This window comes from Sturnira hondurensis, unplaced genomic scaffold, assembly GCF_014824575.4.
Source record: "Sturnira hondurensis isolate 20B ecotype Veracruz unplaced genomic scaffold, ASM1482457v3 Scaffold0001538, whole genome shotgun sequence".
In the NCBI taxonomy this organism is placed as follows: Eukaryota; Metazoa; Chordata; class Mammalia; order Chiroptera; family Phyllostomidae; genus Sturnira; species Sturnira hondurensis.
The window spans coordinates 1,266,244-1,282,491 of NW_028074169.1; the positions used below are offsets into that span (position 1 = coordinate 1,266,244).

At 36.9% G+C, this 16,248-nt stretch overlaps 1 pseudogene; it reads right to left on the minus strand.

Annotated features, from left to right (window-relative positions):
- Window positions 1–3,178: 3,178 nt before the first annotated feature.
- Window positions 3,179–4,795, minus strand: LOC118975886 (methylsterol monooxygenase 1-like; annotated as a pseudogene).
- Between the last annotated feature and the right edge of the window lie 11,453 nt (window positions 4,796–16,248).

The following is a 16,248-nucleotide window of genomic DNA, read 5'->3' on the forward strand; positions in this document are numbered from 1 at the left end:
CGTTTTTGGGGGGTTTTTTTGCATGTAGCTGTCCAGATTTCCCAACACCATTTGTTGAAGAAGCTATTTTTACACCATTTTATGCATCTGCCCTCTTTGTCAAATAGTAATTGACCACAGAGACATGAGTTTATTTCTGGGCTCTTTGTTCTGTTCCATTGATCTATATTTCTGTTCTTATGCCACTACCATAGTGTTTGGATTATAGTGGCCTTGTAATATAGTTTGATGTCAGGTATTGTGATCCCTCTTTCTTTGTTCTTTCTTCTTAAAATTGCTGTGGCTATTCAAGGTCATTTTTGGTTCCATGTAAATTTTTGAAATGTTTGTACCATATCTGTGAAATATGTCATTGATATTTTAATAGAGAGTGTGTTGAATCTATAAATTGCTTTGGATAGTATGGTCAGTTCGATGATGTTAATTCTTCCAATCCATGAACATGGTATATGCTTCCATTTACTTGTGTCTTCCTTAAATTGCTTTCAATGTTCTGTAGTTTTCTGAGTGCAGGTTTTTACCTCCTTGGTTAGGTTTGTTCTTAGGTATTTTATTTTTCTTGTTGCTACAGTAAATGGGATCCTTCTCGTGATTTCTGATTCTATTATTTCATTGTTGATATAAAATATGCCTTTAATTTCTGAATATTGAGACAGTATTCCACTGTTTTGCCAAACTTACTTATTAGGCCAAGTGTTTTTTGGTAGAGTCTGTACAGTTTTCTCTGTGCACATTTATGTCATCTGCAAACAATAACAGTTTTACCTCCTCCTTTCCAATTTGTAAGACATTTATTACTTTTTCTTATCTGATCACTGTGGGTAGAACAACCAATATTCTGTTGAATAGAAGTGGTGAAAGTGAACACCCTTTTATTGTTAGTGATCTTAGTGAGAAAGCTCTTAGTTTTTGCCCATTGAGTTTGAGATTGGCTGTAGGTTTCCTGTACATGGCCTTTATTATGTTGAGGTATGCTTCTTCTCTCACGTTGCAGAGTGTTTTTTTTCCTTTTTTTATTTCATTTAACTCTTGTTCAAGTACAGTTTTCTTTCTTGTATTCCCAGCCCTGCCCCCCCCCAGTGCTCCCCACCTCCCTCCCATCTCTGCCCCCCACCTTAGTTATTGTCCATGTGTCCTTTATACTTGTTCATGTGAGTCCTTCCCCTTTTCGCCTGTAATTCTCTCCCCTCTACCCTCTGGACCCTGTCAGCACGTTCTGTATTTCAGTGTCTTTGGTTACATTTTGCTTGCTTGTTTGTTTTGTTGTTTAGATTCCTGTTAAAGGTGAGATCATATGGCATTTGTCTTTCACTGCCTGGCTTATTTCACTCAGCATAATGCTTTCCAGTTCCATCCATGATGTTGCAAAGGGTGGGAGCTCCTTCTTCCTTTCTGCAGCATAGAATTCCATTGTGTAAATGTACCATAGTTTTTTGATCCAGTCATTGACCGATGGGCATTTAGATTGCTTCCAACTCTTGGCTATTGTAAATTGTGCTGCTATGAACATCGGGGTGCATAGGTTTTTTTGGATTGGTGTTTCAGGGTTCTTAGGATATACTCCTAATAGTGGAATTGCTGGGTCAAAAGGCACATCCATTTTTAGTTTTCTTAGAAAATTCCATACTGCTTTCCATAGTGGTTGTACCAGTCTGCAATCCCACCAACAGTGAACTAGAGTCCCCTTTTCCCCACAACCTCTCCAACACTTGTTGTTTGTTTCTTTGTTCATGGCAGCCATTCCATTTCAGAGTGTTTTTATCATAAATGGGTGCTGTACCTTATCAATGCTCTTTCTGCTTCAACGGATATGGTCATGTGATTTTTGTCTTTCCTTTTGTTTTTGTGATATATTATGTTTATTGATGTGTGAATACTGTACCATTCTTGCATCCCTGGAATGAATTCCACTTGATCAAGATGTATGATTTTTTAATTTATTGGTGTATGAGGTTTGCCAATATTTTGTGGGAAATTTTAGCATCTTTATTCATCAGCAATATTGGCCCATAGTTTCCTTTCTTTGTTGTATCTTTGTCTGGTTTTGGAATTAGGATGAAGCTGGCCTCATAAAAAGAGTTTGAGAGTCTTCCCTCTTGGATTTTTTGAAATAGTCTGAGAAGGACAGGCATTAACACTTCCGTAAATGTTTCCTAAAATTCTCCTGTGAAGCCATCCAGTCTAGGGCTTTTGTATGCTGGGAGTTTTTTGATTACTGCTTTGATTTCCCCAATTGTTATTGGTCTGGTCAGGCTTTATGCTTCTTCTTGATTCATTCTTGGAAAATTATATTTTTCCAGCAATTTGTCCATTTTACCCTACCAAAGGGTAGGAGTTCAATTTTTTGGCATATAGTTGTTCATAGTAATTTTCTACAATTCTTTTTATTTGTGTGGTATAAATTATAATCTCTCCTCTTTTATTTTTTACTTTATTTGGGTCCTCTCTCATTTTCTTGATGAGTCTGGTTAAAGGCTTGTCAATTTTTGTTTATCCTTTCAGAGAACCACTTTCTGGATTTATTGATATTTTGAATTGTTCTTTAGTCTCTGTGTCATTTAATTCTGCTCTGATCTTGATTATTCCCTTCTTTCTACTTGCTCTAGGCATTGTTTGTTGTTGTTCCTCCAGTTCTTGTAGATTTAGGGTTAGGTAGTTTATTTGAAATATTTCTATCTTATTTAGGTAGGTCTGTGGCACGTCAGTCTCCGAAGTGCCTTTGCTGTGTCCCACAGGTTTGGTACTATTGTGTGTTCATATTCATTTGTTTCCAGAAATTTTTTAATTCCTTGCTTGATCTCATTATTAACCCATTTTTTGTTTAACAGCATACTATTCAGTCTCCATGAATTTGAATATTTTTGAGTATTTCCCTTGAGGTTGGTCTCTGTTTCAAGACCATTTGGTCTAAAAAATGCTTGATATGAATTCAATTTTTTTAAATAAAATCATTCCTTTTATTACAAAACTTAATAATTTAATGATTTCTGTACTTTTCCTCATAAGAATAAAATAAAAGGTGACAGCTGATGTTCAAAACTGGAAACCAGGTAATCAGACAGGAAAAACACATTTATTTTAATAGCTCAAAGTGCAAGTACAAATCAGTTCACAAAATTTCAAGATACAGCTTTAAGTGTAATAAAAAACTGATTTTCAAAAATTAATGGGTAAATAGCATAAATAAAGCTTCATTTTTTAAAAAAATTCAAGGAACATGGAAACTTTTAGACTAAAATATTCCACTTATATCAATTCAGAAATACCTAGATGCCAGTAGTAGATTGGGACCCATAAGGATTTCCCAAAACAGCAGAAATCACCCCAAACTGTTCAGCTGCAGACCAGAGTGGAAACTCACGGTGCTGGCCAGCTCTGATTTTTGCAGCCTCATCCACACTGGATCAGTCGATGCCATTCACCCCATGATATTTTGATCTTTAGGCAAACTCCAAAAAATGTTTAAAGTTCCACATGAGCGCATCATCCACTATTAAAGAGTTTTTCAAATGGTCACTGTATATTTAAAATATTGAAAGACAAGTATCAATTTCAGGCCCAAGGTGTTACTGGAGGGAACAAGACATAGCTCTTCTATTACTTAAAACCTCTTTGTAAGGTTAGCAACATGGTGTTGAGACTTCCTTACTTATTTCTACACATACAGAACTTGAATGGAAGGTAGAAAAAAGTTCCTACCAGAAAGACAAAGGTTGTTAACTTTTATCATTCAGCATATGAGACCTATGCTTATTTCTGCTCCCCAGAGGCAATGTTAGCTACTAGTTTTAATTCAGGAAAATGTACATCTTCAGGAAGTGTTACATAAATATTTATTCAGTCTTTTTCTCAGTCTTCTTCATCCTTTCTGTGTAGGCAATAAATTGAGAGTCTGTTCCAAAAAGTCGATCCCACCACATAAATGTTGATGCGTAGTTTCCAATGAAGTTCATGTGGTGGACATCATGGTGCCGAGAACCAGCATAGAATGGGATGATGTTTAAAGGGTTGAAAGGAATGTCATAACCACTGTGGACATTGATAGTTTCTAGCAAATGAATGGTCACCCAGGCCCAAAGAAGAACTACATGATCACATAAAAGAATGATTCCAATGAAAAATCCAGTTCCAAGAATCAGGGTTTCCATGGGAAGTGCATATTCATGTTCCATTCCAAATGGAGCCTGAAACTCATGATGAATTTTATGAATATATTTATAGATTTTTTGTGGTGTAAGAGTCTACATAGAAAATAGTGCCCGGTGTCCTCAACCACCGCACAACCAAAGCATCTTGCTAAAAGCATATACCATCTTGGCATACTTTCCCAACCATAAGGAATATTGAAATACTCTGCAAAATAATAAGTTCCACAAATCAAAGGAAGCTGGATACAAAAGTGATTAAAGAGAAGTACTTTAAAGCATTTCCACTGGTTTTCCATGTTTCTGGTTTATCCTTTTGAATTTTGTACTTCTTCATGTGAGGTATAAATTGAAACCAAAACCCAGGTAAACAGAACAAGAAATAAAGGGCCTCGTGAACTATCAGGGAGCCCCATGTTGCAATCTGGAACTTTGTGTAATTGTCCAACATATAGTTCCACGCATTTTTAAATGGTTCTTGCAGAGGGTTCTCAGGTAAAAGTGAATCTACGTACTCCACAGCCAAGGACGCTGAACTAAAGATGCTGACACTTTCATTTGTTGCCATTTTTCAAATCTCTGCACACAGCCTTATAATTCTGGAGGCTTGCATGGGAAATGCTGCCCACCGCCACCCAAATTCGGCCAGGTGCCTCTGAATTCAATTTTCTTCAATTTGTGAAGCTTGTTTTGTGCCCTATCATATAGTCTATGTTTGAAAATGTCCTATGTGTATTTGAAAAGAATGTATATTTTGCTTCTTTGGGATAAAAGTTTTCATACAGATCAGTTAAGTCTATTTAATCTGATGTGTCCTTTAGTTCCACAATATCCTTGTTTATATTTTGTTAGAAAAATCTATCCATTGTTGACAGTGGGGTGTTAAAATCCCCTACTATTAGTGTGTTGCCATTGATATCTTCCTTAAAGTTCTCCAAGATTTTTCTTATATATTTGGGTGCTCCTATGTTTGGTGCATCTATATTTACAATATTTATGTCTCCTTGATGGATTCTTTCCTTGAGCATCAGGAAGTGTCTTTCTGTGTCTTTTTTTATGGCCTCTGTGTTTCTTTTTTGTCTGATATAAGTATTGCTACACTAAGTATTTTTTCTTCTGTACATGTGGTTGGAATATTTTTTTCCAATCTTTTGCTTTCAGTCGGTATAGGTATTTTGTTCTGAGTTGGTCTCTTCTAGATGGCATATGTGTAGATCCTCTTTTCATATTCATCCAGTTACCCTATGTCCTTTATTAAGGCACTTATTCCATTTACATTTAAGGTTATTATTGAAAGGTAATTATTCATTGCCATGTTCATACCTATGTTCCTCTCTTTCGCACTCTTTCTTTCATCTTCTTAAAGCGGTTCCTTTAGCATATCCTACAATGCTGGTTTGGTGGAGGTGTATTTTTTAGTCTTCTTTTGTCTGGAAAACTCCTTATTTTGCCTTCCATTTTAATTGAGAACCTTGCTGAATAGAGTAGTCTTGTTTGCAGACCTGTTTTTTTCTTTCATTACTTGGAATATTTCTTGCCATTCTTTTCTGTCTGGTAACGCTCCTGGTAAGAAGTCAGCTGCTAGCCTTATTGGAGCTCTCTTGTATGATACTTACTGTTTCTCCCTTGCTGCCTTTAAGATTCTCTCTTTGTCTTTGAACTTTGCCATTTTAATTATGATGTGTCTTGGAATGGGCCTCTTTGGGTTCCTCTTCATTGGGACCCTCTTTGCTTCCTGGAATGCATGACATTTTCCCTCATTAAATTAGAGATTTTTCCATTATTACTTTTTCAAACAAGTTTTCTATCCCTTGTGCCTCTCCTTCTCTTCTGGTATTCTCTTGATACAGATATTATTTAGTTTCCTGTTGTCCTGCAGTTCATGAACCCTTCTTCATTCTTTTCTAATCTGTTTTCTTTTTCTTGCTCTTTCTGTGATAATTTTTTTCCTTGTCCTACAGCTCACTGATTCTATCCTCTGCTTCATCTAGCCTGTTTTTGATTCCTTCTACTGTGTTCTTCAATTCAGAAATTGTATCCATCATTTTCTCTTTGCTCTTGTTAATAGTTTCTATGTCCTTTTTCATGCTATTGTAATTCATGGTAAGTTCCTTGTACCTTCCCTATAGTTCTTTGTAATTCTTACTGAGCTCAATGAGCTTCCTTATAACCATTGTTTGGACTAAATATATGATAGTTTATTTGCTTCTCTTTCATTTGGCATGCTTTCTGAAGATTTCTTCTTTCCTTTTGATTGGTAGTTGTTTCTTTTTCAGGATTCTTATTGTTTGCTTCTTCTTCTTATGTCTATTTGTTTTGACTCCCTATCTTTGTAATATGAACTTCTGTGGTAGGAGACCTGTGATTCAGTGATACAGCCTCCTTGATCTCCTGAACATGATGCTCTCCCTTTATGGCCTTTATGATGTCTCTCTGATGTAATTGTGTTTTGATTTTGTTGGGTCATTCTTTGGCGGGTCCTTCCCTCTAGTGGGTTGACAGAAGGTCACTCTACCCACCACATCTTGTATGCTGTTGTTCAGGTGCTGTTAGAATAAAACCACACAGCCCAGGAAGCAAACCCACACCCACAACAATAACTCTCTTTTACAATCCCACTATCATAACTGAGTGAACCAGTATTAATAAGCATCTAAAGAGATTATGACTATTATTAAAAATGAATATGAGTTGACCTGCTGAAAGAAAAATGATTTAGAGTGAGTTGACTGAGGAGCACTAGTATGAGTTGGGGATCAGAGCAATGTGAAGAAAGAAGTAAAATTTACACCATAGATATGAAGGGAATGAAGAAGGTGGAATGGGGTAAGAGAAGGAAAGTGTATAGTATTAGGTTGGAACAAAAATTAAAATAAAACAAAATAAAGTGAGAGAATGAAAAAGGGAAAAAAGTAAATAAATAATACAAATAGAGGAGCTAAATTGGAGAGAAAGATCCACCACAGCGTTATCAACAACAAATGAGCTAAAATTAATATGTGTTGGGTGGGAATAAGAGGGGAGAAATGAAAGAAAGAAAAGCCTAAGAGATTGTCTAGAGGAATGGGAAGTGATTTTGTGATGATAAAGGGAGAGGGAATACTAAGAGTGAGGATTGAAAACCAAGCAAAGAGTGGAAAAAATAGAATTTGAGGAGAGAAAAAGAAAAAAGAAGAAAGGGGGAAGTTGAAAGATAAAGAAAGAAATACAATAACAGGCTAAGATAGAAAAAATAAAATCTGAGGCAAAAAATGGGTAGGTGAGGGAAAGGGTAAAATTAAGATTTGAAATACAAAATTAGTTAAGACCTAGAGATAAGATTTTTTCAAAATGCAACAATAACTACCATACCCACAACCAACCAGTAAAGATTGCTAAAGATAAAGAGTGAAATGTGGGTATTTTAAGAGTGGGGGAAAAGACATGATATGAACATTGACAAGAAAATTGGTTTTGAGAGACTGGAGGGGGAAGATAAAGTAACAGTGCTGAATGGAAACAAGCTGTAGCAAGAGAGAAAACAAACTTTAAGATGAAAATAATGAGAGGAAAGAAGAAGGTACAATGGACTAAGAGAATGGAGGGGCAAAATATGTGAATTGAAAAAACTATAATATAAAATCTAGTGACTTAATATGCACAAAGTTGGACAAGAAATGAATGCTAAAAAGTTATGCAGTAAAGAAAATGTGCAAATCATAGAGAAGACCACAGTGGCTTTCATCTTGGAAACACCTAGTTTTTACCACTGTTTTTTCTTTCTGGATCTGCCTCTGGTGATGTCATATAGTGACCCCAACTGCTTTAGGCAGCCTGTTTGGGAGGGAACTACTATCTGTGGCTGACTCCTTCAGTTCTTAATCTAGTCACTCTGCACTCAGCAGTCAGGCTGAAGCACCATAGGGCAGAATCCTTCCTGGGCCAGGGCTATTTTTTCCCCTCAGGCTGCTGCCACTCAGTCTGAGCAAATGGCTGATGCTGTAAGGGTGGGGGGAAGGTGGTGGGTGATGCAGCACTGGGATCCTGGTACCTGGTCTCTCCCCAAAGCTTCCATTCCTAGCCTCACCTCAGGTGTCACTAATCCACTCCATCCCCATATTGCTGGAGCCCAGGGTAACTGGCTGCAAATGCAACTTTGTGCATTGGCCGTTTAAATGATTCTTTGCATCTCCAAGTACTCATCTGGCAGAGAACCACCCTGCCTTTTTTCACTGCTGAATGTTATATGTGTACTTTTTTGTCTTTAGTACTCTCAGCTGGGGCTCTCACTATAGGGTTTAGTCCCTACTTTTCTCAGAAGGATCCAACCAGCTGCTTAAGTATCCCTCAAGTGCTGCTGCCACTGCATCTCCACTGCATTCCCTACCAGTCAAGTTGTACTGAAGCTGATTCTTCTGTCTGTGCGAGATTATAAGTCTTCTCACTATTGTTCAGTTGTTTGTTCTGGGTGATTTATCCACAATTTACTTGTGATTCCAGATTGGTCCTGGGAGGAAGTTAGTGTGACTTCCATATACTCCTCTGCCAGCCTGAATCCACCAGTTCATTCTTTATTTTATGTCTCAGGTTCTATTTTCCTCATTTGTTTTGTTGGCTGGGTTCCACTTATAGGTGAAATCATATGGTATTTGTCTTTCAATGCCTGGCTTATTTCACTTAGCATAATACTCTCCAGTTTCATCCATGCTATTACAAAGGGTAGGAGTTCCTTCTTTTTTCTGCTGTGTAGTATTCCATTGTGTAAATGTAGTAGTTTTCTGATCCACGCATTTCTGATAGGCACTTAGGCTGTTTCCAGCACTTGCCTATTGTATGTTGTAAATATGCTGCTATGAACATAGGGGTACATAAGTTCTTTTGCATGTTTCTTTTGGTGTTTCAGGATTGTTAGGTTATAATCCCAACAATGGGATAACTGGATCAAAAGGTAGTTCCATCTTTAGCATATTCAGGATATTCCATACTGTTTTCCACAATGGCTGCACCAGCTTGTATTCCCACCAACAGGGTACTAGAGTTCCATTTTCTCCACAGTCTCACCACTGCTTGGTGTTTGTTGATTTGGTTATGATGGCCATTCTGACTTATGTGAAATAATATGTAATTGTGGTTTTAGTATGCATCTCTGTAATGGCTAGTGAACTCTGAGCATTTCTTCATGTGTCTATGGGCCCTCTGTATATCTACTTTGGAGAAGTAACTGTTCAGGTCTTTTGCCCATTGGATTGTTTGTCTTCCTGTATGGAGTTGTTTGAATTCTTTATAAATTTTGGATATCAAACCCTTGTCTGAGGTATCATTGGCAAATATGTTTTCCCATATGGTTTGTTTTCTTTTTATTTTGTTGATGTTTTCTTTAGAAAACAGGTAGTCCCATTTGTTTATTCTTTCCTTTAAACCCCTTGCCCTAGGGGGTGTTGTTACAGAACAGAGCGGGGGGGAGGCAATTATTGTCCCACCAGAGTCACCAGAAACTATTACCAAACACACCCACACACAGGGCCAAGGGGGGTCATGATATACTATTACAAAAAGGACACCCTACCATGTTTGTTATGTCTACCACCAGATAGGAAAGATGTCTCTCAATGCCAGAGATTTGTGAAAAGGAAAGGAAATGTGTATTTAATGCTATACAGGCTTAAAGTAGTGACCTAATGTCTTCATTAAAATATCAAAGTCTTTTTGGATACCCACAGGTGCCCACAGTGCTTCCTTCTCCCCCTGCCCTAATTTGGGGTACCTTAACTCAGGAAAAGAAGTAAGTGTCAATGACTCAGGTTGCCAGCACCATCAGCTGTGTTGCCATCCAGGCGGATCCTAATTAATCTAAAGCCATGTAGCACCTTATCATAGCCTACTGGCAACAGTTCTTTCACCATTCCTCCAGGCAAAGTCCCCCCTGCTTCCCAGGCCACATGGCCAAAGGGAGCTCCCCAAAGCCACGTGGTACTCTCTATCCAGAGCTACAGGGGTCCCCACTCTGGCCAAAACCGCATGGTTCTTCTCAGCAAAGCTGTAGGGAGAGGGGATGACCACTCTACCAAAGCCGAGTGGTGGTTCTCTGTTAAAGCCTCATGGTGATTCTCTCCACCCCAGCTGTGGGGGTCTGCACTCTGCCAAGACCACATGGCTCTCTCTCTCTTCACTGCCACAGCCACATCTGGGTTTAAATTCCCCTGCCAATCCTCCCCTGCAGCCCAATTTCTGACTCCTCCAACAATCAGCTACACTTGCCAACACTCCTGTATCCTTCCAGTTTTCCTGGGTTGCCATCGTGAGTCTTGGCAGGTGTGGCCCCATGTCATGGAGCCAATAATCTCCAAGCTTTCATGCAGGTGCTGTAACCTGGGGGACCTGCCCCCAGTTACGTTGTGGGTGGAAGTCACTTCCATCTCCCTGGCTCAAAGCATGGCCACAGCTATTTAACATACCTAGGCAAAGGTTAAAGGTTATAGATATGTTAAATGACCATGCCAGAGGTTAGCTGCAAAGCTGTTGTTGTACAAAACAGCTCTCAATGGCCCTGCTCCATTTTCCCTTCCCCCAACTCATACCTGTGAGGGGGAAGGGGTGAGCACATACTATATATCTTTCTAATATTTTCTGGACCCCATTCCAAATCTTTAATTGGGGCCCCCCTCTTGGCTGCACCCAGTTACAGTGTATCAGTGAAAATATTGCTGAATACGATATTTGAAATTTTCCTGCCTATGTTTTCCTCTAGAATTTTTATGGTGTCAACTTATATTTAAGTATTTTATCTATTTTGAGTTTATTTTGATGTATGGTGTAACTTGTTGGTTGAGTTTCTTTCTTTCTTTCTTCCTTCCTTCCTTCCTTCCTTCCTTCCTTCCTTCCTTCCTTCCTTCCTTCCTTTCTTTCTTTCTTTCTTTCTTTCTTTCTTTCTTTCTTTCTTCTTTTTTTTTGCATGTATTGTCCAGATCCCCCAACACCATTTACTGACGAGACTATTTTTATTCCATTTTATGTTCCTGCCCCCTTTGTCAAATATTAACAAATCATACTGACATGGGTTTATTTCTAGGTTCTCTGTTCTGCTCCATTGACCTATGTATTTCTTCTTATGCCAGTACCAGACTGTTTTGATTACAGTGGCCTTGTAATATAGCTTGATATCTAGTATTGTGATCATTTCTACCTTGTTCATTTCTTAAAATTGTTGAGGCTATTTGAGGCCATTTATGGCTACATATAAAGTGTTGAAATATTTGTTCTATATCTGAAATATGTCATTGGTGTTTTGACAGGGAAAAAGTTGAATGTACAAATTGTGTTCAGTAGTATGAACATTTTGATGATGTTAATTCTTCCAATTCATGAACATGGTATATTCTTCCATTTATTTGTGGCTTCCTTTATTTCTTTCTCTAGTGTTTTGTAGTTTTCTGAGTATAGGTTTTTTACCTTCTTGATTAGATTTATTCCTAAGTATTTCATTTTTCTCTTGCTATAGTAAATGGGATTTTTTCTAATTTCTGTTATTGATATTTCATGCTTGGTGTATAAAAATGCCTTCAATTTCTGAATGTTGACTTTGTATTCTGCCCTTTTGCCAAATTTATTTATTAGGTTGAGTAGTTTTTTGGTGGAGACTACATGATTTTCTATGTGCTATCATTTCACTGCAAACAATGACAGTTTTACTTCCTCCTCTCCAATTTGGATGCCTTTTATTTCTTTTTATTGTCTGATCACTTGGCTAGAACTTCCAATATTCTGTCAAATAGAAGTGGTGAAAGCAGATACCCTTGTCTTATTCCTGATGTTAATGGAGAGCTTTTAGTTTTTGCCAATTGAGTTTGGTGTTGGCAGTAGGATCCTTGTACATGGCATTTATTATGTTGAGCAATGCTCCCTCTACTCCCACTTTGCTGAGTGTTTTTTTTATCATAAATGTGTGCTTTACCTTATCAATTGCTTTTTCAACATCTATTGATATGATCATATGGTTTTTGTCTTTCATATTGTTTATGTGGTGTACTGCATTTACTGATTTGTATATATTGTACCATCTTTGTATCCCTGGTATGAATACCAGTTGATCATGGTGTATGATCTTTTTAATTTATATCTGTGTACAGGTTGCCAGTAATTTTTGAGGATTTTGGCATCTATGTTCATCTGGGATATTAGCCTGTAGTTTCTTTTCTTTGCTGTGAGTTGGGAATTAGAATTATACTGGCTTTGTAAAAAGTTTGGGAGTATTCCTTTGTTTTTAGATTTATTGAAATAATTTGAGAAAGATATAGGTTAGCTCTTCCTTAAATGTTTTGTGAACTTCTCGTGTGAAGTTATCTGGCCCAGGGATTTCATGTGCCACGGGTTCTTTTATTACTGCTTCAATTTCAATAGTTATTATTAGTGTATTCAGGGTTTCTGCTTCTTCTTAACTCATTTTTGGAAGATTATGGTTCTAGAAATTTGTCCATTTCACCCAGGTCATCCAATTTCTGGTATATAGGTATTCATAGTAATTGCTTATAATCCTTTGTATTTCTGTGGTATTGGTTGTAACTTCTCTACTTTCATTTTTGATTTATTAATTTGAGTCCATTCTCTTTTTTTCTTGATAAGTCTAGTTAAACATTTGTCCATCCTGTTTATCTTTTCATAAAACCACCACCAGGATTCATTAATCCATTGAATTTTTCTCAGTTTTGATGGCATTAAATTCTGCTCTGATAATGATTATGTCAATACTTTTACTCACCCTAAGCTGTGTTTGTTGTTCCTCTACTTCATGTAGATGTAGAGTTATGATGTTTATTTGACATTTTTTTGTCTTTTTTCGGAGATCTATATTGCTATGCACTTCCTTCTCATAGTGGCCTTTACTGTGTCCCATAGATTTTGGATTATGTTTTTTTCATTTTTATTTGTTTCCACATACTGCTTGATTTTTTCCTTTATCTTGTTGTTAACCCAGTCATTATTTAATAACATGTTATTCAGTCTTCATGTATTTGAATGTTCTTGAATTTTTTCCTTAAGGTTGGTTTCTAGTCAATCCTCTGTGTTCTGAGATGATGGATATGATTTAAACTTTCTCGAATTTGTTGAAGCTTGTTTGTGTCCTACCATGTGGTCTATCTTTGAAAATGTTCCAAGGGTGTTTGAAAAGAATATCTTCTGTTTATTTGGAATGAAAGTTCCTGTGTATATCTATTAAGCTAAATTTATCTAGAGTTTTGTTCAATGTCACAATATCCTTATTGATTTTTTCCTTGGAAGATCTATTTATTGTTCACAGTGTGTTGTTAAAGTCCCCAAAATGAGCACGTAGCTCTTGATACCTTTCTTGAAGTCCGCAAAGATTTTCCTTATATATTTAGGTGCACCTATTTTGGGTCCACATATGTTTACACTGTTTGTCTCTTTTTTTTAAATTTTGTTCAAATAGAGTTGTGTCCATTTTGACCACACCACACTCCTGCTGCACCGCCCATCCCTGCCTCTCACCTTTGAACTGCCCCCTTTGGTTTTGTCCATATGTCCATTATATGTGTACCTTGATGGCAGTTCCCCTATTATCACTGTCTCCCCTCCTGTCTGGTTAATGTCAGTTAGTTCTTATTTCAATGTCTCTGGTTGTATTTTGCTTGCTTCCTTGTTTTCTTGATGATGTTCCGCTTATATGTGAGATCATATGGTATTTCTTTTTCACTGCCTGGCGTATTTCACTTAGCATGAAGTTTTTCATTCCATCCATGCTTTTAGAAAAGGTTGGAGCTCCTTCTTTCTTTCTGCTCTGTAGTATTCCATGGTGTAAATATACCATTGTTTTTTGATCCATTCATTTACTGATGGGCACTTAGGTTGCTTCCATAACTTGGCTACTGTAAACAGTGCTACTATGAACATTGGGATTCATAGGTTCTTTGAATTAGTGGTTCAGGATCCTTAGAATATGATCCCAGCAGTGGTATTGCTGGATCAAAAGGCAGTTCAATTTTTAGTTTTCTGAGGAAATTCCATACTGTTTTCAAAAGTGGCTGCACCAATCGCATTCCCACCAGCAATGTAATTGGGTCCCTATTCTCCCCTGAATTGTTTATGATGGCCATTCATAAACAATAACTGGTGTGAAGTGGTACCTCTTTGTGATTTTCATTTGCATCTCTCTAATGGCTAATGATGCCAAGCATCTTTTCATATGTCTCTGGGCCCTCTGGGTCCATTTCTTCTCCTTGGAAAAGTGTCTGTTCAAGTCTTTTGCCCATTTTTTAACTGGATTGTTTGTCTTCCTGAAGTGGAGTCAGGAGAGTTCATTATATATTTCAGAAATGAAACCTTTGTCTTCAAGGTATCATTTGCAAACATGTTTTCCCATACAGTTTGTTCTGTTTTCATTTTAATACTGTCTTCTTTAGCCATGCAGCACCTTTTAATTTCGATGAGATCCAATTTGTTTATTTTTTTATGTCCTTTGCTATAGGGGACATACCAGTGAAGATGTTGCTGCACAGGCTGTCTGAGATTTTCCTGCCGATGTTTTCCTCTAGGACTTTTATGCTGTAATGACTTATATTTAAGTCTTTTATCCACCTTGAATTTATTTTTGTCTTTAGTGTAATTGATTATCGAGTTTCATTTTTTTTTCATGTAGCCATCCAGCTCTCCCAACACCACTTGTTGAAGAGGCTATTTTTACTTCACTTCAAGCTTCTTCTCCCTTTGTTAAATATTCATTGACCATAGAGACTCGTCTTTATTTCTGGGCACTCTATTCTGTTCCATTGGTCTATGTGTCTGTTCTTATACCAGTAGTATGCTGTTTTGATTACAGTGGCCTTGTAATACAGTTTGATATCAGGTATTGTGATTCCTCCAACTTTGTTCTTCTTTCTCAAAATTGCTGTAGCTATTCGGGGTCACTTATCTTACCATATAAATTTTTTAAATGTTTGTTCTATATATGTGAAATATGTCATTGGTACTTTAATAGGAATTGTGTTGAATCTGTAAATTGCTTTGGGTAGTATGGACATTTTAATGATGTTAATTCTTCCATTCCATTAACATGGTACATGCTTCTGTTTGTTTGTGTCTTCCTTTTTCTTACTTCAGTGTTGTGTAGTTTTCTGAGTACAGGTCTTTTACCTCCTTGGTTAGGTTTATTACTAGGTTTTTATTTTTCTTGTTGCTATATCAAATGGGATTTTCCCTGACTTCTTTTTGTTGGTATATTTTACTGTTGGTATACAGAAACGGCTTTGTTTTTTGACTTTGTATCCTATTGTTTTGACAATTTCAAGAGAAGGTTGAAAAGTTTTTGAATGAAGTCTGAAGGATTTTCTATGTACACTATCATGTAATCTGCAAACAATGAAAGTTTTACTTCCCCCTTTCCAATTTGGATGCCTTTTATTTCTCTTCCTTGTTTGATTGCTGTGGATAGGACTTCCAATACTATGTTGAATACAAGTAGTAAAAGTGGACAACGTTGCCTTGTTCCTGATCTTTGTGAAAAAGCTGTTAGTTTTTGTTTATTGAGCATGATGTTGGCTTTAGGTCTCTCATATATGGCTTTTATTACTTTGAGAAATGTGTCTTCAATTCCCACTTTGTTACGTGTTTTTGTCATATATGGGTGCTGTACTTAATAATATGCATTTTCTGCATCTATTGATATGATTATGTGATTTTTGTTTTTACTTTTGTTTGCATGATGTATTATGTTTATTTATTTGTGAATATTGTACTATCCTAGCATCCCTGGGATGAATCCCACTTGGTCAGGGTGTATGATGTATTGCTGGATGGAATTTGCCAATATTTGGTGAGGATTTTAGCATCTACGTTCATCAGTGATATTGGCCTGAAATTTTCTTTCTCTATTATGTCTTTATTTGGTTTTGAGATTAGGATGATGCTGGCTTCATAAAAAGAGTTTAAGGATTTTCCATCTTCTAAGATTATATATTTATTTTTGTTTTTTATTTTTATGCATTTTTTATTTAATTCTTCAAGTACAGTTTTCTGTCTTTATATTCCCAGCCTTGCCCTCCCAGTGCTCCCCACCACCCGCCCATTTCCATTCCCCACCTTAGTTATTCTCCATGTGTCCTTTATATTTTTT